Genomic DNA, 27,885 nt, shown 5'->3' with positions numbered 1-27,885 from the left:
GTTATCCACTTTGGTGGCAAGAACAGGAAGGCAGATTACTACCTCAATGGTATCAAATTAGGTAAAGGGGCTGTTCAGAGAGATCTGGGTGTTCTTGTCCACCAGTCAATGAAGGCAAGCATGCAGGTACAGCAGGTCGTGAAGAAGGCTAATAGCATGCTGGCCTTCATAACAAGAGGAATTGAGTATTGAAGCAAAGAGGTGCTTCTGCAGCTGTACAGGGCCCTGGTGAGACCACACCTGGAGTACTGTGTACAGTTCTGGTCTCCAAATTTGAGGAAAGACATTCTGGCTATTGAGGGAGTGCAGCGTAGGTTCACGAGGTCAATTCCTGGAATGGCAGGATTGCCTTACACGGAAAGACTGAAGCGACTGGGCTTGTATACCCTTGAGTTTAGAAGACAGAGAGGGGATCTGATTGAAACGTATAGGATTATGAAAGGATTGGACACTGGCAGGAGGAAACATATTTCCGCTGATGGGGGAGTGCCGAACCAGAGGACACAACTTAAAAATACGGGGTAGACCATTTAGGACAGAGATGAGGAGAAACTACTTCACCCAGAGAGTGGTGGCTGTGTGGAATGCTCTGCTCCAGAGGGCAGTGGAGGCCCAGTCTCTGGATTTATTTAAGAAAGAATTGGATAGAGCTCTTAAAGATAGTGGAGTCAAGGGTTATGGAGATAAGGCTGGAACAGGATACTGATTGGGAATGATCAGCCATGATCATATTGAATGGCGGTGCAGGCTCGAAGGGCTGAATGGCCTACTCCTGCATCTATTGTCTATTGTGTGAAAACAAGCCCTTCGGCCCAACAAATCCACACCAACCCAGAGAGAATGAGGCTTGTGGGCCACGGATTTGAGAGATAAATGGGAGGGAGGGTGGGGTTGGGGGCGGGAAGGGAGCTGAGAATGCGATAGGTAGATGAAGGTGAGGGAGAAGGTGATTGGTCAGAGAGGAGGGTCGAGCAGATAGATGGGAAAGGTGATGGACAGGTCAGGAGGGCAGTTGCAAGTTGGAGGCTTGGGACTGGGATAATGTGGGGGGAGGGGAAATGAGGAAACTGTTGAAATTCACATTGATCCCATGTATTTGCAGGGCCCCAAGGTGGAATATGAGGCATTCTTCCTCCAGATGTCAGGTGGTAATGGTTTGGCAATGGAGGAGGACCAGGACCTGCATGTCCTTGATGGAGTGGGAGGGGGAGTTGGAGTGTTTAGCTACAGGGCGGTGGGGGCTGGTTGATGTGGGTGTCCCAGAGATGTTCTCTAAAATGATCCTCAAGTAGGCGTCCTATCTCCCCCATGTCGAGGAGACTACATCAGGTGCAATGGATACAGTAGATGACATTTGTGGAGGTACAGGTAAATTTCTGTCAGATGTGGAAGGATCCTTTGGGTCCTTGGAAGGAGGTGAGCACTCTTGACTCTGAACTCACTGTAACCTCAAATACCCCCAGAACTCTAAAAGTATACGCATAACTCTCATTCCTTCTGGCTAGCGTTCGCAGCCAGGCCAGCCACCTGTATGAACCTCGCTACTGTAATTATTACACCAGTATTCCTTGCAGGAGTTAAGGCTAAGTGAGTAGTATTTCATTTCTCTGTAACTTCAAACAAATGGCATTTTATTCAGTACACCTGACATTGTCTGATGAATGGATGTGTTCAGTGATGGATTTAACTTAGGAGTATGAGTGAGGCCTACTATTGAGCAAACCCCTTCGTTTTAACTGTGCTCTGCACAAGTGTTTTATTTGTCAACAATTCCACAAATTTTCTTAGTGGTTTAACAATTTACACACATTTTTATGCAGCAACACAAGTATGTTTAAATGTTTAATTCAAAGAATGTCCTTTTGCTTATCCTTTTCCCACACATTAAGATTTATCTGAAGGGTAGCTGCACGCTAAACGTAAACTGCTTTCTTTCCACAAATGCTACCAGATCTCAATATCTCCAGCAATTTCTGTTCTTGTTTCAAATTTTCGACATCAGTTTCTGTTTTTAATATTAATCTTGCTTTTGAAGGCACGCTTTTTGAGGATTTTCTGTTCTACAGGTGTTCGTACGTTTTTTTTCCGTTAAGTTACCGACCGCGTACTTCCCTTTTAATCAGGTTTTGTACTCCCACCCGCTCCCCTACGAATCACTAAAACAATAAAAAAAAGGTGAGCGGGCGGGCGCGCACACCACGCGCTGACAGAAGGCGGTGATTGTTGGAACAGTTTTTGTCTGCCTAACCCCGCCCCGCTCCCTTTGGTTCGGGGAGTTGGGGGAGCGGCACTTGCCCCTCCTCACCTTCCAACTGTCAATCAGACCTCCGTAACTGCCCTCCCCCTCCGTGCCCTCGATCCCCGAGCTGTCCATCAGACGGAGCAACCCCTCCCCTTCCTCCGGTCAATCGGGCGCGGTGATCCGCCCCCCCTTTTCCCTGTCAATCTGCCCGCTGGGCCCCGCCTCCTCCCGCTTACCGTTTCCAATCCCTCAGTAGTCCCGCCCCCCCTTGGCCCTGTCAATCACGCGGAGCGCTCAGTTTGTAGCGCTGCTCGGAAAGTGAGGTTTGTGATCCTGAGTGGAACCGCCGGCATCTGGAGCTGGCGCTGCCGCTGGTGTCTCTTGAGCAGCCGTGGCGCAGGTATTTCCGCACTTTTTTTTTGAAGGAGGGGGGCTTCGAAATGTCGTTGATGAAGGGCCTGCGGGAGTGGGAAAATTCGTTGCTCGGTTTAGCTCATTAATTCCAGGGGTAGTTGAAATTTGGAGGTGGGAAGTGTGGGTGTTTTTATTTGAAGCGAGTGGCTGCCTCTCTGTGTGTGTTGTGCGCCTCACGCAGGATGGCTGCATGTAATAATGGCGGACTCGGCGCAAGAAAAAAAAACTGAGGGAACAAAAAAAATCCGCGAGGAGGTGTGCTCCGGTCAAATCGAGAAAGGTGTGGGGTGGGATGAAAAATTATTTTAACGCCTCTGGATGTGTACATTTAAAAAAAAAATTGCAATCGTGGAATCCTATCTGAGTAGCGTTTTATCTCGGTTCTGGTGCAACAAATGGCTCGTGTTTGGGGGTGAAATCTATCCCTATCACTTAACGTCTGGTGCATTTTTTTTTAGTGGGTTTCGATAGTTTTCCTTCCCCGCTGGCTTGGTGTGACCTCTTTAAAAATACACATAAAATCCGCTCTGTTGGAGAGTCAGGGATATTCGATGTGTGTGTATTTCGTTCACTGGTCCATTTTAAGTCTGCCCTTCTGTGCCGTCGCATCGCAAGCACATTTTTTTTTGCTCTGAAAATGGTGGTAAACAGACTTTATTTGTGTGTGTGTTTTTTTTTGTTTGGAATTAAATGAGGGGCGATGGTGGCGGTTGGAGACGTCTCGCCCAGTCAGACGGTGGGTGGGTGGGTGGGTTGGAGTTGGAGTCAGCTCGTGTTGAGGGAGGTGGGTGGGTGGCTGGGGCTGAGGGGTGGAAATGGGAATCCGGTTCAGGAGGTGGGAATCCGTTCCGGGATTGTGGAACGATCCTCTCCTGAGCCCTGAGCACATACATTCCAGCCAGCAGCACCAATTACAGCAATGAATCTGAAGACTATCTCGCTCAAAAGCGTGGGGGTCGCCCGTTAGTTGTTGCTGTTCCTTGTTTGCTCGCACTCTCAGTAAATAAGGCTAAGGAAGGACGTGCATGAAAGTGCACAGCCCAGTAACAAATGTTACAAACAGTTCACTTGATGCTGCTTGTTTCAATACCCACCCCTCAAAAAAAAGCGTTTGATTGCATACTCTACAGGTTGCTGGCTGATCTCTGCTAACTTCATATTTGTGGGAGAAAGTGAGAAACTGCGAATGCTGGAGATCAGAGCTGAAAATGTGATGTTGGAAAAGCGCAGCAGGTCAGGCAGCATCCAAGGAGCAGGAGGATCGACGTTTCGGGCATCAGCCCTTCTTCGGGAATTCTTCATTCCTGAAGAAGGGTTCAGGCCCGAAACGTCGATTCTCCTGTTCCTTGGATGCTCCTGACCTGCTGCGCTTTTCCAACAACACATTTTCAGCTAACTTCATATTTATATCAGTTTGTGTTTGCTGCTCGGAGATGAGAGAGAAATTGTGGAGGAGAAAAGCATAGCAAGATGTCCTCGCCTGATATCTAGCCCAGCAGCGGCCGGGCAACCGATCGTTGTTGGAGTTATCTTTACTGATTTCTTTAGAGCAAAATAAAACCTGGTCAAACGGCAGCTCTTTGTATGCAATGTTCAGATCAATACAGATGAGCGATGCAAGCTCGGACTTCCCTGATCAGGCTCGAATGGTACAACGTTGTGCATTTACCAAATTCTCGGACAAGGATATTTGGATTATTGTACCACATTTTAAAAAAATCTCCATTATAAAGCATTAGCGTTGTGCACATCATCTTAATGTAATCACATTGTTTTTAAGGCAGGGGACAATTGTTTGTACCATGTTGTGACCAGAATAGTAAGTGTTGGCTTTTAGTTCTCTCTTTTCTATTGGCTCACAAATGAATAGAATTTGGTGAACTTGTGCCCTTGAACAGGAATGATGCAGTGAGGATTACAAGAAATATGGATACAAAAAGGTTGCTGTTTCTGATGCATGGTAAAATGTCATAGAGTTTTACAGTATAGAAAGAGACTCTTTGGCCCATAATGCACGTGTGGGCTACAAGTATCTAAATGGGGTGAAAATCAGTCAATGCTAAGAATCAAAATTGGAAAAGGACAGATTGTTGGGAATTGGAAGTTGAACTGGAGTGTGTTGATTGGAAGTGCATTTGGTGGATAAAACAGTGGATGAAAAATGGGAAAATTTCAGAAAGGGAGACAAATAGGGTGCAAGCTAGGTACATACCTGTGAAAAATAAATATAGGGTAACTAAAGCAAGAGTATCTTGCCTGATTAAAGATATTGTTGAGAAACTAAGGAAGAAAAGGTGGGCAAATGATTGATACGAGAATGATAATATCAATAGAAATCAGGAAGAGTATCTCAAATGCATGAGAAGGGCTAAGAGGAAGAATGAGGAACCAATGTCAGGTTCTGCTAAACCAAACAGTAAAATATTCTTCATGTGTATTAATAGTAAAAGTGAAAGAGAGTGAGGTCAATGACAGTGGTACTAAAAGAACACTATTATGCTTCTGTCTTTACCAAATTACAAGATGGTCACAGTGGCCTGGTTGAAAATGTGTGTTGAGCAACTAAATGGTAAATGATAGAGAAAAGGTCCTAAAAAGGCTGCCTGCACTCCAGGTAGCCAAGTCACCAGGCCCAGATGAGGTGCGTCCTAGATTGCTGAGAGAGTTACGGGAGCAAACTGCGGATCTGTTGACAGAAATTTTCCGGGCTCCTCTGAACATAGGATGAGTCCCAGGGGACTGGAGGATTGTAAATGTGATACCGTTGTTTAAGAGACAAAGAATAACCCAGGAAACTACAGACCTGTCAATTTGACATCAATAGTGGGAAAACAAGGAGGCCAGATTTACAGATGAAGTAAGTATGCACTTGGAGTAAAATAAGTTAATACTAGACTGTCAATATGGCTTTGTCAAGGGCAGGGCATATCTGACAAATTTAATTGGCTGTAGAGAATGTTAGATGACTAAAGAAATTGAGGTTTTGGTAAAAAAGGAGAAGCATGTGTCAGGTGTAGACAGCAGAGTTTGAGTGAATCCTTGGAGTACAAAAACAGTAAGAGTACGCTTAAGAGGATAATCAGGAGGGCAGAAAGGGCACATGAGATAGCCTTGGCAAATAGGATTAAGGGCAATCCGAAGGGATTTTTACAAGTACGTTAAGGACAAAAGAGTAATTAGGGAGAGAATAGGGCCCCTCAAAGATCAGCAAGGTAACCTTTGTGTGCACCTGTAGGAGATGGGGGAGATACTAAACAAGTGTTTACTGTGGAGAAGGACATGGAAGATATAGAATGTGGGGAACTAGATGGTGACATATTGAAAAATATCCACAAGACAGAGGAAGAGGTGCTGGATGTCTTAAAATGCATAAAGATGAATAAATCTCCTGGACATGATGAGGTGTACCCAAGAACTGTGTGGGAAGCTAGGAAAGTGATTGCTGGGTCCCTTGCTGCGATACTTGTATAATTGATAATTGCAGGTGAGGTGCTGGAGGTTGGCTAACGTGGTGCCACTTCTTAAGAAAGATGGTAAAGAAAAGCCAAGGAACTATAGACCGGCGAGCCTAATGTTGCTGGTGGGCAAGTTGTTGGAGGGAATCCTGAGGAACAGGATTTGCATGTATTTGGAAAGGCAAGGACTGATTAGGGCTAGTTAACATGGCTCACAAACTTGATTGAGCTATTTGAAGAAGTAACAAAGAGGATTGATGAGGACAGAGTAGTGGACATGATCTATATGGACTTCAGTAAGGAGTTCGACAAGGTCCCCCATAGTAGACTGGTTAGCAATGTTAGATCGCATGGATATACAGTGAGAACTAACCATATGGATACAGAACTGGCTTGAAGGTAGAAGGTCGTGGAGATGGGTTGCTTTTCAGACTGGAGGCCTGTGACCAATGGTGTACCAGAAAAGTCAGTACTGGGTCCACTGCATTTTGACATTGATATCAATGATTTGAATGTGAACATCGGAGGTATAGTTAGTAAGTTGCAGATGACACCAAATTTGGAGGAGTGATGGGCAGCAAAGAAGGTTACCTCAGAGTACAATGGGATCTTGATCAGATGGACGAATGGGCTGAAGAGTGGCAGATGGAGTTTAATTTAGGTAAATGTGAGGTGCTGCATTTTGGAAAGGCAAAGCAGAGCAGGACTAACATATTTAACTGTAAGGTCTTAGGGAATGTTGCTCAACAGAGACCTTGGAGTGCAGGTTCATAATTCCTTGAAAGTGGAATTGCAGGTAGATAGGGTAGTGAAGAAGGCATTCCTTTATTGGCCAGAGCATTGAGTGTTGGAGTTGGGAGGTCGTGTTGCGGCTGTATAGGACATTGGTTCAGCCACTTTTGGAATATTGTGTTGGCGTGGACCAGTTGGACCGAAGGGTCTGTTTCTATACTGTACATCTCTATGACTAAGTTATTTGTGATGACAGATAGTTGAGGGTAGTGCTGTGGATGTTGTATATTTGGACTTGCAGAAAACATTTAATACAATGCCACATGGCAGCTTGGTTAGTAAATGAGAAATATTTGGGATTGATGGGTCCTTGGGAGCATGGATTTACATGTTGGCTGAAAGATAGGAAACAGAGGATAGGTGTCGATGGGCATTTCTCAGAGGAGAAGAGTTGGAAGTGGTGTTTCTCAGGGAACGGTGTTGGGACATTTGCTTTTTCTGATTTTATAAAACGATTTAGAGATGGGCGATGAGGGCAAACTCTCTAAATTTGCAGAGGATATGAAGCGAGGGAGAATAGTGAATTGTGAGGATGATGCTGAGTGACTTCTAAGAGATATTGTTAAGTTGAGAACTTGGGCAGACTCCTGGTAAATGCTCTTCAATGTAGAGAAATGTGAGTGATGCATTTTGGTCGAAGAAGCATGGAGAGACAATACAGACTCAATGGTATGATTTTTAGGGAGTACAGTAGCAGAGGGACCTCTGGGTTCATACCCATAATTCTCTTAAGGTGGCTGGGCATGTTGAAACAATTGTTAAGAAGGCATATAGGATCCTTTGGTTTATAAATAGAGGCATAGAGTATAAAAGTGAGGAAGTGTTGCTGCACCCCCTACAATCATTGGTCTCACCACATTTGGAGTACTGTGTTCAGTTCTGGGCAGTTTCTTCAAGGAAAGATGTTAAAGCTCTGTTGAGAGGCTCCAAGGAAGATTTTCGAGAATGATACCAGGAAGGAAGGAGTTTGGGTACAAGGAAATCGTGGAGAGATTGGGCTTATTCCCCTTGAAGTAGAGAAGATTAATAGGTAACCTTATTGAGGTGTTCAAAATTATCAACAATTTTGACAGGATGAAGAAGGATGCACTGTTTCCACTAGTTAGTATGTCAGTAACTAGGGATCCCAATTTCAAGACAGCAAGAAAACCAGGAGTAAGATGAGTAATCTCTTTCCTCAGAGTTGCCAGGATTTGGGATGTGCTGCCTGGGAGCGTGGTGAGGCAAATTTCATAGGAGTTTTCAAAAGAGAGCCGGTTATATGTTGAAAATGATGAAGTGAGAAGGTTATGGAGATAGAGTTGGAGAACGGACCAGCTACATAACTCTTTCAGGAGCTGGTCAAGTGACCATCTCAGAACTGTAAAATTCTGTGTTTCTGTATTCTCATCCCATTTTCCAGCACGTGGCCTATGCTTGTGTGTGCTACGACATTTCAAGTACTCAGTTAAGTATTCCATAAATGTCACTTTTGCCAATCCTCAGCTGAGTGTACTTTGGATTTTGAGATATTCATGTTGTCTGAGGTTGAGCATACAAATCAGTCTATGAATGGAACTCTTAGCCAGCTGGGTGTTATTTGCATCAGCATAAACAATTAAATGTATTATATTACTTATAAGGTGCCTTTATTACAATGGGGTATTGCCTGTTTTTAGGCATATAGATACATTTCTTTTGTATTTTAATTGAGATATGTTGACACTCGTTCATCTCTCTCACCTGGCGTTTGCATCAAGGTCTCTGAGAAAGGATGGCCACAGGTTCAGGAAAGCACCATGAGCACATGTAGTGTTCCTCACTAGTTTGTTCAAGAAACTCAGGAGCTTCAGCAGCATCTCTTGAGAGAGAACTAACATTGCAAGCACAGTACAAGCTTTCTTTGAGACTAGCCAACACTATTACCTGTTTGATTGTTGCTTGAACACCTAGATTGAAAAAGGACTGACCATATCATTTCACATATCCTGCTCAATGGATAACTGATTCTACTTGTTTAGTCACCATTAGTTCAGCTCTTGTCCAAGAGTGCTTATTTTTGGGGAAGAATGTCTGAAGTGGGGAAAACTCCATTTCCCATCAGTTTCATTTCACACTTAGAATTACTGACATTTTCTTTACTAAATTTATGCCTTATGTTATTTTGAGGTTTAATTCCACTTTTTATGTTGAAGCACGGTGAACTTGCCATAATTTTCTGCCAACGACAACTTTTAGGTCAGAAAACCAAACTCTCTAGCCACAGTTAGATAGCTTGTTGATACATCACTGGGTCATCACACTAATAAGTGGTGATGGATTCACTCTTGTACCTCCCAGGTATGTAGTTTCTCATCCATTTCAATCTTGAAAGTTAAATAGAAGTTGGAAGCTTCCTCAACGAGAAGAAAAACGAAAGGTTAGGTTAAGGAGTCTCCATACTGCATACAACAGTAATATCTATAATACAGTAGTGGTGTTAACTGCTTGTTTGCATTGAGCTTTGAAGGCGATCACATATAACTTGTTTGTTTGAGGCAGTCTCAAATAAATTATTGAATGTTTTGGGGAAAAATAATAGCTAAAATAAAAACATGGCTGGGTGCATTCAATCTGCTGGTATTCACCACTTGCTGAGCTGACTTTTTAAAAATAATACTAAGCATGGTCCACATGTGTCAAAACGTTTTGTATGTTGGATAAAGTAACAGTGAATTTGGCAATTAGGTGACTTAGTTACTTCTGTTTTCCATAGCATTAATCAAGACACTTGAGAATTAGTCTTGTTTATCTATTGGTTCGGTCCAGAAAATGTCACTTGTGTTAGTGGTTCCTTGTTAGCAACGATCTGGCTGACATCTTTTCTACAACTCCTGAAACAGTTTGATAAAGCCGCATTGTTGTTGTTTAGATTCTGAAACTTGTAATATGTTGCCAGTTTATATTGTGTGTGTAATATCAACATTGCACATTAAGTATCAGAATTCAAACAGATTGTACAGCAGTTCCAAAGTCTGGAAGGACACACTGTTTGCTATTGGGTGTTTTTGAGAGGTCAGAATAGGAAAGTAACAAACACACATTGTGCTTTGATAAAATCCTAATAGAATGCTGTTGGATTTGCTGAGAAATGTTCTGCATGTGCTGGTTCTGAAATAGTGGATTTGCCATGCTCGTGGAAATTGGATCTAATAATTTTCTTAATTTTTATTGTGTGAAATTATTTAGCAATAGTGGAATTTAAAGCTCTTGAGGAATGATAGGAGAGCAGAGGAATTAGTGGCGTTAAGGCTGGAAAATCCACATTATAGCTTCAGTAGAGCAAAACACATTTTCAAATGTATTGAAATGAAAAAAACCTGCATCCTTCGACTGAGTGCCTTGGGAGGGATGGGTCACGTGCTGTATAAAATCCTGGTCGTAGATTGAATAACTTACTGCACTTGGTAAACGTCTCATAAACATAAAGGGAAGCTAGTGTCCTCCCCCAATTTTCTTTTCAGAAAGTGTCAAGGCAATCCTGATGATTTAGGCTGCTTTGATTTGACATTTGTAACCAGAAAAATAAGTGAGTGGATTAACAGGGTGTACGATATGATTGGTTGAATAGATAGTTATATGCAAAGGGAAACCTGTATGATTTTCTGAAAAGTTTCTGTTTTAAAATCAGTTGTATCTTATTGAAATTACAAGGTTGTAGATGAGGCAAGCCCATTATCGTAGAATCCATACAGTATGGAAGCAGGCCATTTGGCCCATTGAGTCCACATCGACATTGTGAAGACCATAAGGCATAGGAGTGGAAGTAAGGCCATACAGCCCATCAAGTCATTCATTCGTGGCTAGGCATTTCAACGCCACTTACCCGCACTCTCCTGTATCCTTTAATTCCTTGTGAGATAAAGAGTTGATCAATCTCTGCCTTGAAGACATTTCATGTCCTAGCCTCCACTGCGCTCCATGGCAATGAATTCCACAAGCCCACCACTCTCTGGCTGGAAGAAATGTCTCCTCATTTCTGTTTTTAAATTGATTTTAAAAACTCCCTCTAATTCTAAAGCTGTGCCCATGGGTTCTAGTATTCCCGCTTGACTGAAACAAATTCCTGGTATCCACCCTTTCTAAGCCATGCTTCTAAGTTTCTATTAGATCTCCCCTCACCCTTCTAAACTCTAATGAATACAATCCCAGGACCCTCAGCCGTTCATCTTATGTTAGGCCTACCATTCCAGTGATCATCCGTGTGAATCTCCGCTGGACACGCTCCAGTGCCAGTATGTCCTTCCTGAGATGTGGGGCCCAAAACTGGTCACAGTACTCTAAATGGGGCCTAACCAGAGCTTTATAAAGTCTCAGTAGCACATTGCTGTTTTACATTTCAGCCCTCTTGAGATAAATGACAACATTACATTTGCTTTCTTAACCACAGACTCAACCTTCAAGTCATCCTTTACAGGATTCTGGACGAGCACTCCCAGATCCCTTTGTACATTGGCTTAAGAATTTTCTCACTGTTTAGAAAATAGTCCGTCCCTGTATTTTTTTGATGTGCAAGACCTCACATTTGCTCATTACCTCCCATCACTAGCCTTCCTGCATCAATTTGGATCGGCCCAATTTCTACTTTTGCCTCTCGTTTGTTTCTTACATACTGAACATTATACCCAGATACCACCCCCAATCCTATCCCTCTAACCCTGCATTTTCCATGGCTAATCCACTGAGCTTGTACATCTTTGGACTGTAAGAGAAAATCTGAGTATCCAGAGAAAACCTATGCAGAAATGGGGAGAATATGCAAACTCCACACACAGTTGCCCAAGCGTGGAATTAAACCCAAGTCCTTGGTGCTATGAGGCAGCAGTGCTAATCACTGAGCCCCTATTATTGTTTACTTTGACTTTCAAAGTGCTTTAGATGAGTACCAAACTAAGCTTTTCTGCAAGCCACACTTCTGATATTGTATTATCAGAATATTTTGAACTGGGTTGAGGATTGCCTTGACCACATTGGTGTAAGGCCATTGTAGATGGATTTAAATCTGTTTAGCTGTATTAGCATTCATGTCCTGCAAGGTTAAATGGGACCCCTGCCCTTCAATTTCATTGATCTACATTTGGGTCTCTATTTGCATTTTTTGGAGGTAATTTTAAGGCATGTGTTGGGTTTTATGCCTGTGGAGATTGATCAGGTGACTCTCAAATGACGTTTAAATCATTATGCATATGTGTGTGTTTATGTATACCCATCAGGATTCATGAATGAAATTTTAATTAAAGCAAATGAGGTGTTGAAAATAGTCCGTCCCTGTATTCTTTCTTTCTGATGTGCAAGACCTCACATTTGCTCACATTGAATTTCATCAGCCATTTCTTGGACCACTCTCCTAAACTGAATTTGACCAGACCTCACTTTGAATATTATGTCCAGTTTTGGTTATCTCACAAGTTTGGTGACTTTGGACAGGATACAGCAGAGGATACAGCAGCATGCTAATTTTGAGCATGAGGCATCTCCATTATGAAGAGAACTTAAAAAAATCAAGACCCTGCATTTGTGAGATGCATAGATTTCAAAATGGTCTGATTTGAGGTTTATAAGATCACGAAGAGGATATGTTTTGTTCCAGTTCCGTTTGTTCAAGTTAAGGAAGGATGAGATGTTGCAACTTTGTTATATAAGACCACATCTAGTTAGGTGTCAGGAGGTGGTTTATTTCATGGAATCTTGGATTCTCTGCAATAGTAGTTTGTGGTAGGTGTCAACTGACTGAATTCTTCTGACTGGACTTGGATGATTTCTTGTTGTATGTGTGGTGCTGGGAAAGCACAATAGATCAGGCAGCATCCAAAGAGCAGGAGAATCAATGTTTCGGGCAGAAGCCCTTCATCAGGAATGCCCAAAACGTCGATTCTCCTGCTCCTCGGATGCTGCCTGACCTGCTGTGCTTTTCCAGCATCACACTCTTGACTCTGATCTCATGTATCTGCAGTCCTCACTTTTTCTCTTCAGGTGATTTCTTGTTTGGTTGAAAATAATTGTTTGCAGAATGTAAGTACTGCAACAAATTTGGACAAGGGCGATCTCTTTAACTTGTTTTGATTACTCTGATTGGAAAGGGGGTATTTTCCCCTTACTTGACCTGAGTTTTAAAATTTGTTCTGCATTTCCCTGGAGATCAATTGGATTTTGGATGGAGTAGAATGTATTTTCATAAAGAGACAGAAGAGTATTCATTATATATGTTAACATTAGACTAATTTGAGGCGACATAGAACAAACTTCAAGGAAAAGGCCAATGAAAAGCAAAATATTATGGAGGCTGGCAATCTGAAATTGAAACAAGATACATTGAAAATACTCAGTAGGTAAGGTAGCATCTGTGGAGGGAAATGAGTTCAAGTTTCAGATCAGTGATCTTTCACCAGAAGAGAAACAAGTTATCTGATACAATGGAGCTATGCTCGTGTTTGTACTCCACATGAATCTTCTTCACACCCTACTTTATCTCACCATATCACGATAAAATTCTGTATTATTTTTTGCCTCCTATTGAGCTCGCTCTTACTTAAGTACATCTGTATATACTCCCTGATATAGGAAGGATGTTGTGAAACTTGAAAGGGTTTACGAGGGTGTTGCCAGGATTGGAGGACTCGAATGGAGGGGGGAGGCTGAATAGGGTGGGGCTATTTTCCCTTGAGTGTCAGAGGTTGAGGGGTGATCTTATGAGATTTATAAAATCATGAGGGGCATGGACAGGGTAGATAGGTAAGGTCTTTTCCCTGAGGTGGGGAGCCCAAAAAGGGAGGGCATAGATTTAAGGTGGGAGTGGAAAGATTTAAAAGGAACTGAAAGGGCAACTTTTTCGTGCAGAGGGTAGTCCATGTATGGAATGAGCTGCCAGAGGAAGTGCTGGAGGCTAGTGCAATTTTAAACAATTAAAAGACATCTGGATGGATATATGAAAAGGAAGGATTTTGAGAGATCTGGGCTAAATGCTCACAAGTGGGACTAGATTTATTTGGTTGTCTGGTCAGCATGGACGAGTTGGACCGAAAGGTCTGTTTCCATGCTGTATATCTCTATGACTCTTAGTTCAACGTTCTGAATGACCAAATTTCTTGTGAATTCTTCACTGGATTAATTAGCAGCTATCCTTTCTGTGACCCTTCGCTTTGGATTTAAAACCTCCAACTGCTAAACTAAATGATATTTGTGTTCTAAAATTCAGACCATTGAATGACAATGGCAATAACTACCTTGCCTAGTTTATCAACATTGCCCTCAAATTTGCTCAGCACCGGAGATAGTGAGACTAGAAAGGGTTGTAATGTGTATTTCGTTAGCATGAATTTGTTATAACACGATTGTTGAATTGGGGATTGTTTGTAAAACACAAAGTTTTACAGTGTGTATTGGTTATAACATAATTCCGGCCTGATTAGTTTAAATGGTGTTGCTATTACGTGATTTTCTTACAACAGGATTGCATGAGAATGGAACTACACATTTTAGTCGAACTGACTGTAAGCAAATTCATAAGAGACTGGGGATGACTTTTTTTTAAGTCAATAAAACATTCACTTCATTAGCCTATGGAGTTTTCAGAATTTTTCAGAACTAACTTGCTTTTCATTTGTGTTTGTATTTCATTACTATGTGGTTTGCTTTGGAGAATAGGTTAGCCAGATCTGGATTATTTGAATACTGTAGGGTTTCACTATCTTTTACTAAAACAGACAATCATCACAAGATCATGCATACATAATTCCCCCACTTCTCTTTTATTGCTAACAATCTGTGCCATAAACCATTCTGTCCACTTCCCTCCATGGTGTGCAGCAATATTTGGATATCTTAATTGTTAAGACTGCGATGATCCATTTTACCTTTTTGATATGTACTAATGCTGTTGAGTTGGATTTAAACTAGATTAGCAGGGGATCCTAACAAGTAGTTCAGAACGGAGAGAAGCTGAGTTAGAATTAGAGTCTGGAAGACAGAGGAAATAAATATAGGTTGGATAAGGAAGAAATGAGTTTAGCAAGGCTAAATGGAATGTATTTTAATGTAAGGAGCCTGAGCAATCAGGTAGATGAACTGAGGGCACAGATAGGCTTGTGGGAATATGATGTTGTTACATTCGAGATTTGACTCAATGGACAGGGTTGGCAACTCAGCATTCCTGGTTAATAGGGTATTCAGACAAGATAAAGAGGGGAATAGAAGGGGAGTTGCTAAAGGAGTCAATTAAAGTAGTGAAGAGGGATGATATTTTGGAAGGATCATGAAATGAAGCCTTATGGGTAGAGGTGAAAAAAAACCCTCAGTGGCAAAACAAACACACTATTGGGTGTGTAGTGTAGGGGTCAATCAAGGAGCATCAGACATAGTAATAGAGTTGTACAGCATGATAAAAGACCCTTTATTCCAACTCGTCTATGCTGACCAGATATCTTAAATTCATCTAGTCCCCTTTCCCAGCATTTGTACCCACCCAGATGCCTTTTAAATGCTGTAATTGCACTAGCCTCCTCCACTTCCTTTGGCAGTTCATTCCATACACTCACCACCTTCTGTGTGTGGAAAAAATTGCCCCTTGGGACCCCTTTATATCTTTCCCCTCTCACTTTAAACCTATGCCCTGGGAAAAAGAATTTTTCTACTTACCCTATCCATGCCCCTTATGATTTTATAAACCCATATACGGTCATCCATAAGTCTCCAAGCTGCAGGAAAAATAGCCCAAGCCTATTCAGCCACTCTATAGCTCAAATCCTCCAATCCTGGAACAATCTTTGTAAACCTTTACTGCACTCTTTCAAGCGTAACAACATTTTTCCTGTAGCAGGGAGAGCAGAATTGAATGCACTCTTCCAAAAGTGGCCTATCCAATGTTCTGTACAGCTACATGACATTCCAACTTGTATTAAGGCAACTACCCTGTTACTATTCTGTCTATCTGTGACTCCACCTTCAAGGAACCTGCACCCCAAGTCATTTCTCCCAGCATCCTGCCATTAACTGTCGTAAGTCCTGCCCTGATTTGGCATACCAAAATGCAGCAACTCCTATTTATGGAAGTTAAATTCCCGTCTGCCACTCAGCCTGAGCATGTGTAAAGGATATAAGCAGGCAGGGAAAGAGTTGAGTTTTGTGAAACAGGAAGTTCAGCTGAGTATGACTCAGATCAGATAAGGACTTAGACTTAACAATGGGGTGCTGGAGGAAAGGATAATGGGTTAACAAGATGGAAAAGCATTCATTATGTAGAGCCATTTAACACTCTTGGAAGTATTCAGTATGTCAGGTCAGTTTAACAAGGTGAAAAGTATTCATTACGTGAAGCCAGTTAAGGTTCGGAACAATCATTGTTTAACAGCAGATGGCTTAATCTTTACAATCAGCGAGTGTCAATAGTAACGGTCACCCAGTCAATATGCATGCTACCTTATCTGGATGCTCCTCCTTGTAAGTGACTATATAATTCATTAAGAAACTCCTATTTGAAAGACAAGACCAGGAACTCATGTCCCTGCGCACTTTGGCGAACCTTCTTTCTCCCTTCCGGGCCCAGAATAAAGATGGAGGTAAAACTACTGTGTATCTGAGCGTTTCGTTTCAACTGAGCGGGAGAAAACGGGATGACAATTAGCTAATCTGATCAAATTTCAGAGATGAGTACGAATAATACAGGAATAGTAGGAGATTTTCTCATACCCACATATTAATGGGATAGTTTTAGTGCTCACGGTTGAGAGAGAGCAAAATTCTTAAATTTCATCCAAGGAAATGCTTTTAATCAGTACTTAGAAAGCTTCACAAGAACTGTTCTGGACCTCATTTCAAGTAAGGTAACAGTTTGGAGACAGTGACCATAATTCCACTTTGATTTGGATAGTTATGGAAAGGATAAGGATGGGTTGGAATAGAAGTTCTTAACTGAACGTGAGCTAGTTTTAGAAAGAAAATCTGTTTTGATCCAAGTGACCAGGGGAAGTTACTTGCAGATAAAACTGTCAGAACCGTGGGAGACATTCAAGGAGGAATTAGTGAGACTACCAGGGAAATAGACTTTGCAGAAACATAAGGCTCGGTCCAAATTTAGGGAATCCTGGATGTCAAGGGCATAAAAATTAGGATTGAAAAGGCGAGGTATATAATGAGCGTCGGGGCAGTTTTAAAATTAGGAAAGCAGAATGAATACACAAGAAAGCATTGGCACGTAGAATAAAGGAAAACACAAAATATTTGTTTAAATATGTAAAGAGTAAAAGAATAACTTAAAGGGCTTATCAGAAACTCAGTTGGACTCGTCACATAAACACCGTGGCTCCAAGAACAGGTGAGAGGCTAGGAATACGGCATTGAGCGATTCACTTATTGACTTCCCAAAGCAGTCTTTTCATCTACAAGGCACAAGTCCAGAGTGTGGCGGAATACTTCCCACTTGCCAAGATGGGTGTAGCTTAACAACACTCAAGCTTGAATAAAAACACAAATTGCTGCTAAATCTCAGCGCGTCTGGCAGATCTATGGAGAGCAATCAGAGTTTATGTTTTGGGTCCAGTGACCCCCCCCCCTTAAACCCTTCCTGAAGAAGCTTAACACCACTCAGGACAAAGCAGCCCATTTGCTTGCTCCACATCCACAAACATCAACTCTGTCCGCCACTGAAGTTCAGTAGCAGCAGTGTGTGCCTATCTGTAAACTACCTTGTAGAAATTGACTAAAGCTTCTTAGACAGCATCTTCCAAACCCACGACACTTTTGTCTAGAAGGACAAGGGCAAGAGAGAGATGCGTATTTCCCTTTAAGCCACTCACCATCCTAACTTGGAAATATATTGCCATATCTTTACTGTCACTGATTCAAAGTCCTGGAGTTCCCATTCTGTTGGCAATGTGGGTCTATTTACAGCATGTGGACTGCAGTGGCTCAAGAGGACAATCACGTTATCCAGTGCAACGAGGGAAGGGCAGTAAATGCTGGCCAGCCAGCAACGGCCACGTCCCACAAATAAATGAAAAGAAGGGAATCTGTTTGTTTTTTGTGTTGACCCGAAAGACATGTTTTGTGATATCCGTGAATAATTCGCTGGTCTTCACAATGGAAAAGAATGATGCAGGTATCGATGTCAGGTTGAAAGACTGTGAAATATTAGAGCACATCCCCACAGACAGAGATGAAGAATTTGAGGCTTTCTGCAGCCTTAAAAGTGGATGAATCTGCATGTCTGATTGAGATGTATCCTTGGCTGTTGGAGGCGGCTTGGGTGGAGATAGAATTTGGAAGTTACTGCAGCATCCGTACTATCTGGCTCCACGTGAGGAATCGGAGGACTGTTAATGTTATTCCATTGTTACAAAAGGGATTAAGGGAAAAGCCAGGAATTAAAAGCCAATCAGTGTAATTTTGATGAAAGGAAAATATTTGAAAGAATATCTGAAAAGTGGAATGTATTTAAAATGTCATGGATGAATCAAGGATAGCATGAATTTGTTATAAAGTTTGACAAATTTGAATTGTTTGATGTAACTAGGTATGTTAATAAGAATAATGCATTTTAATGTGGTATGTATGGACATTAACAAGGCTTTTGATAAGATCGCTCATGGCAGACCAGTCAAGAAAGTAAAAGCTGTTTTGGTATTCAAGACAAATTGAGTGAGATGCAGGAAACAGAATGTGATCGTAAGTATATCTGTTTCTAGTGGATTTTCACGGGGCTCGTTGATGGGGCTCTTAATGTTTGGAGACTGGGAGCAGTGTGCAGCAAGTCAGCATCACTGTAAAGCAGACTGGAGGACCTGACATGTGAGGAGATGTAGTGGTGGGAAACAAAAATTGGAGGCAGAGAGCCCCGTGCACCTGTTTTTAACTGTCAGAACTGAAGTGTGACATCACTGGACAACAGGTCATTGTTAGGTATTTCTTGCACATATTTCTTGATGTTTTAAGTGGTTTAAATGAAGAGATGTTATGGTTGAAAAATGCAATTAAGAAATTGACTTAATATATTCAGCAGCTAAAGTAATTAAAATAAGTATAGATGCTGGGCAGGCGATAAATCGCAGTTGTAGTATGCGGGGGCTGGTGATGCCTGTGCAAAACATGGCGATACTATCTTCTGCAAGTGTTGGCTGCTCTGAGAACTTTGGATCAGAGTTGATGAGCTGGAGTCTGAGCTGCAGATGCTGTGATATGTTGGGGAGGGGGTCAGTTAACAGAACGCTGATCAGTGTCACAACCCCTAGATTGACCATAGACCAATGGTCAGTGACTAAGGGAAAGTGGTTCTGTTGAGGGGCTATGGGCTAAATTAGAAAGTGGAGCACAAAGATGATCTCTTAATTAATATTTGAGAAATGTGTAACTTGGTATAAAGTAAAGAACATTGGAAAGGTGAATGCGTGGTTGATAGATTGGTGTGAGACAAATAGATTCCAATTCGTGGGGAACTTGCAGTAGTTGGCGAAGAGAATTGTTCCATTGGGACAGGGTTCATTTGATCCATGCTGGGAGCAGTGACCTCACAAATCCCACAACTAAAATTGCGACTAGGTCTTTAAACTGACAAGTTGTAATGTGGTGGGTTCAGTTGAGAAATGTCAGACAGTCTAGGGTGGCTTTCCTTGGAGCAGAGAAGGTTGGAAGAGGGTCTGATAAGGATGCAGATAGGGTGAATAGGAAGGCATTTTTCCCACTGGTAGAGGGTTCAATAACTAATGATTATAGATTTAAGGCAATTTGCATAAGGCTAAGAGGAGGTTTGAGGATAAATGGTTTTCACAAAAGGTTGTAGAAATTTAGAACTCAAAGTCTGAACTTGGACAGTTTTATTAGATATTCATTTGCAATGTGATGGAGGTGTCTGGGATGTGGTCTTTTGTTTTGGTCATTCATGGGAATGACTAGGTCATCATTTATTGCCCATCCCTGATTGTCCAGTGAAGGGTGAACCATATTGCTATAGGTCTGTAATCATCGGTAGGCCAGATCTAATAAGAACATTAGTAAACCAGATGAAAAACAACTTTATTGGTTGGCTTTATTGATTGACTTTAAGTTCCACCATCCGCCATGATCGGGTTTGAACTCGCCCTTGGAGAATTAGTCCGGACTTCTGCATTAATCACGCAGTAATTAACCATGGCAGTACCATTTCGGGGGGAATGTGCATCCTCCTTCTTTTCATCTCTGCACCTCTGGTGTCTGTGTCTGAGTTCTGCAAGTCTTTCCCTCAACCTCCATCCCCCTCTACCTCTATTACAGGTATAGTCTCAGCAAACTACTGTGCAATTGTAAAACCATTTCTTTATTCCTGTATTCCAATCCCCTTGTGGTGAAGGCTGCTTTAATTGCTTGCTGCGCCTGTGTTCTAAATTCTGTAATGCTTGTAAGAATATGCACAAGGGTTCAGAAAAGATTTACAAAGATGTTGCCAGGTTTGGAGGGTTTGAGCTTTAGGAAGAGGTTGATAGGCTGCGGCTGTTTTCCCTGGAGCATCGGAGGCCTGAGGGGTGACCTCATAGATGTTTATAAAATCATGAGGGGCATGGATAGTCTTTTCCCTAGTCTGGGGGAGTCCAAAACTTGAGGGTGCAGGTTTCGGGTGAGGGGGGAAAGATATAAAAGAGACCTAAGGGGCAATCTTTTCATGCCGAGGGTGGTACGTGCATGGATTGAGCTGCCAGAGGACGTGATGGAGGCTAGTACAATTGCAACATTTAAAAGACACCTCGATGGGTATGTGAATAGGTCGGGTTTGGAGGGATATGGGGCGGGTGCTGGCAGGTGGGACTAGATGGGGTTGGGATATCTGGTCGGCATGGACGGATTGGACCGAAGGGTCTGTTTCCATGCTGTACGTCTCTGACATCACCTTCAGGACAATGGGCCAAAAGCTGGAAAACAAAATTTATGTAATCAGATGTTTATTGCAAAGGCATGGGCAGAATAGCCGCCTCCTGTACTGTAATATTTGAGTCTGCCCTTGCTCATTGTCTTCCATTCCTTCATTTCCTCTTATCTACCATTTCAGATCTCCCACTGCCCTCACCCTGGGCGTGCTTGCCTCCCATCTTCTCTCATTTCCTCTCCCAAGCTATATTGTTTGCCCCTGTTGAGACTTCCTTTCTGCTCTCCAATCTCATTCCCACAAATTGCTTATCTAATTATTCTTCTGGCCCCAAGGTTAGCTAACATTGTGTACAGTTCCTCATAGATACTATATTCCCTTATATTAAAAAAAAAGTTAACTTTCTACTTAGAAGTGATTGCCTCGTTTCCAGTATATTTGAATTTGATCCCAAATCTGTGCCCACCTTTGTCATAGTTTACATAGGTTTATACCCTTTCTGCAGCACTTAAAGCCTAATGAAAGTCACATGATGATGCATTAAATTCATTGTCATTTCATGTCTCTGAAGTTTTTGACATACCATCCTTTCCTGGTATGTTGTCATTAACAGCCATGTTGGTAGCACACTTGCCTCTGTATCTCCCAGTTCTCAATTTCAAGACTTATCGCAGAGCTTAAGCACACAAAAACAATCAAGCATGATAACCGCAGTACTAACAGTGTATTTTACTGTCTGAGGTGCTGCTTTTTGAATGAGTCATTAAACTGATGCCCAACTTCTGATTTGGATGGATGCAAAAGGTCCTGTCGCACAATGTTGAAGAGCTGGGGAGTGTGCCTCTGCCGTTGACCTGGTCAATATTTTATTCCTTAGTCAACATCACAAAATAGATCATTTGATTAAGATCAAACGCAGGAGAGTTTGCTGAGCGCAAATGCATGCTGTTTTGCCTACTTTACAACAGTGGTTTCCCTTCAGTGTGTACTCTGTTGGTTGTAAAGCAACTTAAAGTTGGTTGCATTCCTGAAAATTGCAACTTTACGTGAAGCATAGGAATCATTGTTAAAATGGTAGGTAAATTCTTTAGGGCTTGAGAAAAAGTAAAAGATTATACCTGTACCCCTCTGAGTCAAAGTAACTTGCTTTAAATAGCTAAGTTCCCACATTGGTAAATGAAATAACTTAAATTTAAAAAAAAACTTTTTATTTTGTTTTTCATGTTCTACATCCAGCACTCAGTGTAGTGGAGCTTTTGAGTGTGGAGTCCAGGGCACTGTGCCAGACAGCCTATTCTTATCTGTGCTGTCTACTGGGCTGTTGCTTATTACTAAATTGGATGCTGCCTGAACTGCTGTGCTAATCCAGTATGTTGCTTATTACTGGCCACTTCTGCCTAATGTGAATACACTGAATGACCCAATCTCTGTAACTCTCTTTGGTGAAGAATGCTACTTATTTAATACCCTCTGAGAGATGAAATTCCTTGTCATCTCTGCCTTAACTATGCGGTCCCTTACTCTGCGATTATGCTATCTGGTCCAACGCACTCTCAAAGAACCATACAATCTCTATAGTGCCGATGGAGTTCATTTAGCTCATGGAGCACTGACCCACCAAAGAGCATCCCACCCAGACTCATTCCTTACCCTATACCCGTAACCCTGCATTAACTGTGCCTAATCCCTATAGCCTACGCATTCCTGGATACTATCGGGCAATTTAGTATGGCAAATTCACTTAAGTTGCACATCTTTTGGACTGTGGGAGGAAACCCATGCAGATACGAGGAGAATGTGCACACTCCGCAAATACAGTCACCCAAGGCTGGAATCGAACTGAAATCCCTGGCACTGCAAATCAAAGGGAAGCAACCCTCGTGCATTTATACTGTCCAAACCCCTGAGAATCTTGTCAGTTCTTTTAATTCTTCTGAACTCCAGCAAGGGTAGGTTTGACCAATTTAACCTCTTTTAAGATAATCCTTTTACAGAGGAACCTCAATTTTCTGAATATCAGATTATCCAAATTAGATCTCAAGGTCCCGTGAAATGTTACATCAAACAGGTAAGTGAATTTGGGTTACCTGTACTGATGAACATGTGAAAATGCTGGCAAAAACAAAGAAACACAAGCACTTCATGCATCAGCGACTGGATATTTTTTACATAAGGTTTAGTTACTCAACCCTTTGCAAAAGTAAGTGCTTTATTCCAGTCACTCTCCCAGGTCAGTCATTTTAAAAAGTGGTGGGAAAGTAAATGCATGCGCAAGGTGGTGCTTCTGTCTTTCTAGCAGCAGAAGCTGACAAATGCTTTTGTGATTGTCGAAGCTGTTCGGGATCTTGTTTAATGCTGGGGTTTCATATATTTACGTGATGGTAAGGATTTAGTCCTTCTCCGTTTTGCAATTTGCAGAATGCAGAGTTTGGTTTGTTTAAATAGCAGACTCATCAAAACTATAGATTTAAACAAACTTTCTGGTGGATCACAGTGTTAGATCAGCATGACTTGCCTTGTTTAAGGTTAGATTGGTTATCTGAATAATCAATTATCTGAAAGAAATAGTGTCTTCCCATCCCGTTCAGATAATCAAGGTTCCTCTGTATACCTATATCAACTTTCCCTGCGCTGCCTCCAATATTACAATGTCATTTTGTCTTGTGCTTTTGAATGTTTTTTTTTCTAGGTTAAGGATACTATATGCAGTCATGTTATTGTAGTAGAACATTATAAACCCCTATAGTGTTCTAACAGGCCATAAGTCCACATTCCCCTCCCCTATTCTACATTAATCCCTGACTAAGGCATCTAACCCACACATCCCTGAACACAATGGGCAATTTAGCATGACAAATTCACCTAACCTGCACATCTATTGGACTGTGGGAGGGAACCGAAGCACGCAGACGGAGTTTGTGCAGACCACACACAGTTGCCCGAGGCTGGAATCGAACCTGGGTTCCTGGTGCTGTGAGGCAGCAGTGCTAACCACTGAGCCACCATGCTGCCCCAAATAGTAATGGTGTCTCGAGAAGAGAATCGCTTGGATCTTGCAGTTGCAATTCACTGAATTTCTGGAGAACTGACTTGCACCAGAAGTTATGCTTTGTCAAAAGTTGATAGCCTATGCTGATGATGATCTCATTTAGGATTGGAAGAGTTCAGGGAGGGTGATTATTGGTCAGCAATGTAATTTCAGTGTAATTGTGCTTCACCAGTAAGCCACCTTACTCACTTAATCAATGGATCCATGCTACATCCAGGAGAGGGAGCTCCTGCTGCAGTGTGCAAAAAATGGCAGGGTTGAAATTGAAAATGTTGGTGCCATACACCTTCACTTTGCTACTACTGCAAAATACATGTCAATGATTTGTTAAAAACTATTCATGCCTGGTTGCAGCAATACAAGAATGTTCACACTTTGTAATGTGGCAATGTACTCAATGATACAATGAGGAGATTTTTAACCTGGGCAATGACTTAATGTTGTTTATCAAATGTTGTTGAGCAAATAATGCTTATATTTTAAAGTTGGACCAAAGAGTCTGTTTCGATGCTGTATGACTTTGTGACTCTGAAATGCAACTTTGATGTTTGTTCATTCTAACTTCACTAACTCAAGGCATTGCCAATTTTTATGACAGTGCAGAATGCAGCTGTTCCTTTACTGGCAACATGCATACATTGTGCTGGCATGTCCTTTCTCCTTGTGTGTCTGGCTTTTACGAGTGAATGGAAGATAGGAATGCTCTTTGAGGTCTGCTGTGTTATGCTTTAGACTCTTGTGTACCATGTGCGAGCTTTAAATTTAAGTTCCATTGATACATCTTGAGGCGCTAACAACATTGCTATGGGAGTAGTATGTAGAAATAATCCTTTTTACAATTTGAATGGGAGAAATCAGGAGTAAAAAAAAATTCAGTTATGTTTCAGAACTGAGCTGTGGAGGCTGGATCACAAAGCCTGACTGCTTGTGGGCATTCTGCTAATTTGAACTATAATCAGGAACAGTTGCAATGCTAACAGATCAGAAAGTGCTGAAAAATCAAATGGTTCGATAAAACTGAAGGATGATTATTTTAGTGGCAGTTGTTCAAAATAATTCTGTGGTTCTATGGTAGGATCTTGTTCTTTGCACAAATTACTTCTCCCCCTTAATATGTTTATTTTTATAGGTAGTCAGATGGATTGTGTATTTTCAGCCATTTTGTTCATTGATTTGATGTCTGGACTTTCCTCTCAGATCCCCAATTAACCCCTCATCAACCACTGTCATCTCTACCATATTGATGACAATTCCACTGGAGGGTGAATGATATTGGTTTGCTCCTGAAGGGATTTTAGTTGAATGTTAGAGTCATTAAATGTACTAATTTGCTTTCTTTGTCATTTATGTTGTTTATATTTCACAGACTCCAGTCATCTGCATGATTTTTTTTTCCCCATGATACAAGCAGTTTGACATTTCTAGGTGGAATTTGTGTATCTGCAGAGCTCCTGTTTTCCCTTGACAATTTTTGTGCCAATGTTGGACCTGTTTCGGTTTTGGAGGACTTGTATTCTGCAGTTATGCCTACTTTCCTTGGAAACTACATCGCTGGTATTGCTTCTCTTGGTGAAAGTAATATTTCTGCATCATTGTTTCATTCTGAGAATGTCGTTGGTATGCAGTGTGAATCCAATATTTTGATCTTCAAATAAAAATGCATGCAGCAAAGTTTTGAGAAGATGTGTAGCTCAGGTTGAGGTTTTCGATATAGGTTTGCTCACTGAGCTGGATACTAGTGAGAGAGAGTTATGTCTTTTTGTGGCTAGTTGGTGTTCATGTATTTTGGTGGCTAGTTTTCTGCCTGTTTGTCCAATGTAGTGTTTGTTACAGTCCTTGTATGGTATGACATTAGTTTTGCTGGTTGTCTGTAGAGGGCATCATGGTAGCCCACAAAACTACCAACACACTCACACAGCAGCTAATGAACTTGAAAGATCTTATACAGACAACCAGCAAAACTAATGTCATTTACAAAATGCCATGCAAAGACTGCAAGAACACGTTGGACAAACAGGCAGAAAACTAACCACCAGGATACATGAACACCAACTAGCCACAAAAAGACATGATTCTCTCTCACTGGTATCCTTACAAATGGATGAGGAAGGACGCCACTTCGACTGGGACAATACATCCATCGTAGGACAAGCCAAGCCAAACAGAGACATGCACGAGAATTCCTCGAAACATGGCATTCCAACCAGAACTTGATCAACAAACACATCGAATTAGCCCCCATGTACCACCCCCTGAGAAAAGGAACAGGAAGTGACTTCACAGGAAATGACATCACCAACCCAAAGAAACCCAAACAAAGCAGGAGCTATCAGCACTGCTTTGCCTGAGGCCCACTGAAGATGTTATCTAGTAGGGTGATGAAACATCTGGAAATGAACCTTCCAGCTCAGCAAGCAAACGTACATCCCAAAATGCATACACTTTGCCACAAACCTGTTGAAATGCATTTGCCCATGTATAGTTAATTTTAGCATACCTAACCTGTTACACTTAACTGGAAACCATGTGAACCTGATTCAGAGCACATGCAAAGAAATTGACCACAATAAAAACTTTTTTTCCCTAAAATGTACTGTCTTAATTCTGGATATGCTGACAATCATCTTGTCCATGCTCATATGTATGTGGACATTCCAGGAAGAGTTTCTGAGTCGGAATGACTAAATACCTTCTTCATTTCTTCCTTCCTTATTTGCTCAGACTTATTTGGAGAAATCTGTAGCACCCTGGTTGCTGCCTCCGCTTGAGACAAAGTTACTCAACAGAGTCCAAGAATTTTCTTGCTGTCCTTAGTTTTCTATCAGCTTATCGTTAAATTCTGTGGGGGGAGCAAGTAAAATATGTAAAAGATAAAATGGCAGTCCCATAGTGGAGGATGAGTGTGCAGATGGTTTCTCGGTGTCTTTGTAAGTTGCAGATAATAACCATTCAGCTGCTGACTCAAAACATCTTTGGTCTGAATGCAGACAAAACAACTCAAGGGGGGAGAGCGAGAGTGACTGCTCTCGTGATCAAAGCAGCATTTCACATATGTGGTGTCAAGCCCAAGCAAAAACTGGAGTCAGATTGTGGGTACTGTTCAGTGATAGATCAAGCAGAAAGGAAGATTGTTGTGGTCATTGTGTCTTACAGCTCAGAACGAACCCTTTGGTCCAACCAGTCAATGCCGAACATAATCCCAAACTAACCTCGTCCCACCTGCTTCTGGCCCATATCCCTCCAAACCTTTCCTGTTCTTGTATCTATCCAAATGTGTTTTAAACATAGTAACTGTACAGCGTCCACCACTTCCTCAGGAAGTTCATTCCATATCTGAACCACTCTTTGTGAGGGGAAAAAAAATTGCCCCCTGTCTTGTTAAAATTTCTGCCCTTTGACGTTCAGAATGTGCCTCCAGTCTTGAAATCCTCCATCCTAAGCAAAAGACAACTACCATTATCTGTGTATACCTCATTGTTATATAAACTTCTATCAGTTTATCTTTCAACCTCCTATGTTCCAGTGGAAATATTCCCAAGCATGTCCAGTCTGTCTTCATAACTCAAACCTTCCATACCCCGGCAATATCCTGGTAAATTTGAACCCTCTCCAACTGAATAATATCCTTCCTATAACTAGGCAAGCAGAACTGGACACAGTATTCCCTAAGAAGCTTCGCCGTCGTCCCGTTTCCCTATCCCTGTATCAGTCAAAGCAAACATTCAAAGACGCAGTATGGCTTTATCTCCTTCATCTTTATTCTGGGCCCTGGAGGGAGAGAGTAGTATCACCCTTGTGCACAGAGACATGAGTTCTCATCTTCTCTTGAACAGCAGATTCTTAAGGAATTATGTAGTCACTTGCAATGAGCACTTTCCAAATAAGGCAGCATCCATATTGATTGGGTGACCGTTACAATCAGCATGCATCAACAGTAAAGATTAAGCCATCTGGCATTACACAATGGATGTTCTTAACCTTCTTAACCTTGCTAAGTGCTTCACATAATGAGTGCTTTTTCACCTCGTTAACCAACTACCCTTGTCTCCAGCACCTGCATTGTTTACTGCAAGTTCTTATCTGATCCAAG

The 27,885-nt window shown here is 41.8% G+C and overlaps 1 protein-coding gene across 4 annotated transcripts in view; it reads left to right on the top strand.

Moving 5' to 3' along the window:
- The first annotated feature begins 2,532 nt into the window (after positions 1 to 2,532).
- The window catches only part of LOC140495980 (zinc finger MYM-type protein 3-like), a 141,481-nt gene continuing 116,128 nt past the window's right edge, over positions 2,533 to 27,885 (top strand). For 3 of the 4 annotated variants that reach the window (XM_072595358.1, XM_072595359.1, XM_072595355.1), the window contains exon 1: positions 2,533 to 2,642. The gene's annotated coding sequence lies outside the window, so the exon portion shown is untranslated. Of the gene's footprint in view, positions 2,643 to 2,841; positions 2,937 to 27,885 lie in introns of those variants that run through there. The other variant, XM_072595357.1, reaches the window with a different exon arrangement.

Source organism: Chiloscyllium punctatum, chromosome 25 (assembly GCF_047496795.1).
Source record: "Chiloscyllium punctatum isolate Juve2018m chromosome 25, sChiPun1.3, whole genome shotgun sequence".
In the NCBI taxonomy this organism is placed as follows: domain Eukaryota; kingdom Metazoa; phylum Chordata; class Chondrichthyes; order Orectolobiformes; family Hemiscylliidae; genus Chiloscyllium; species Chiloscyllium punctatum.
The sequence above is the reverse complement of the archived record's forward strand: the minus strand, read 5'-3'. Positions and strand labels throughout refer to the sequence as shown.